Raw genomic sequence first — 1,204 nt, 5'->3', positions numbered from 1 at the left:
AGATGAAATCTAGAGAGACACTTTCCCACGGTCGCTCTGATGGAGGCAGAGGTTCCAACAACCCGCTTGGTGTCTTGTTTTCAATCTTATCTTGTTGGCACACAAGACAAGTCTTCACATAGCTCTCCACTTCATCTCTCATTTGAGGCCAATAATAAGAAGATTCAATGAGTGCCAAGGTCCTTCGCTGACCTTGGTGACCAGCCCACTTGGTGTCGTGGCATTCTCTTACCAACTTCCTTCTCAGATTTTCCCACTTAGGAACGTATAATCTTCTCTCTTTTGTGTAGAGAAGGTCGTTTTCTAACCAAAATCTTTTGGTCTTACCTTCTCTAGCCAACTCCACCAACTTCTTGGCTAATGGATTGTGATGCAACCCTTCCTTGATGGTATGCACAATATCTCCTTCAACCATAGAAATGGCCCCCATCCTGTATGGTTTTGAGATAGGCGGTTTTGCTCCTAACTCCAATTCAATGTTGTCATCCATCTTTCTTCTAGGTGGTAACTGCTTTGGCAACTCGAGAGGTATCACATCCTTGAGTTGTTTTGGCAACTCGGGAGTCATCACATCCTTATTTTTTTCAAGGACTTCCTTGATTTTGGGAGGATTGTCTTCTCTTTTAGGTGTTGACTCCTCTTGTAATAGAGCTAAATATGTAATCTCTCCCTTCTTGAATCCTTTCTTGAGTTGCATAGCAGAGAGCTCGGTGATCCTCCAACTTTAGAGACTGTAAAGACCATGCATGGAGACCCCTTCTCCATGACACATACTATGTCACAGTATGACATAGGTATTATATTTGCCTTCCTTTGCAAATCAATCCCAGTGACTATTTTGAAATTGTCCATGGGTGCTACTGAGAAATCCACAAGGCCCTTCCAAGAACCAAGAGTCATCTCAACCCCTTTTGCTACTCCCTTAAGGGTTCACCCTTGGTATTCACGGGTTTGAACCAGCCATTCTTTTCGGTGATCTTCAACCCAAGCCTCTTTGCTTCATCAGGCGTGATGAAGTTGTGTGTAGCACCAGTGTCGATCATAGCCATGACAGGTTTTTCATTGATAAAGGTTTTGACACACATCAAGCCTTTCTTTTCTGCAGTGCTTGCCTCTTTTCCTTTCACAACATTCAAGAGTTGGATAGATCCAACACACTCAGTTACTTGAGAGCCTCTCATTCCTTAGTGATAGATGCTAGAGT

The sequence above is a fragment of the Arachis duranensis genome, chromosome 4, assembly GCF_000817695.3.
Source record: "Arachis duranensis cultivar V14167 chromosome 4, aradu.V14167.gnm2.J7QH, whole genome shotgun sequence".
NCBI lineage: Eukaryota > Viridiplantae > Streptophyta > Magnoliopsida > Fabales > Fabaceae > Arachis > Arachis duranensis.
Note: the sequence above shows the minus strand (reverse complement) of the source record.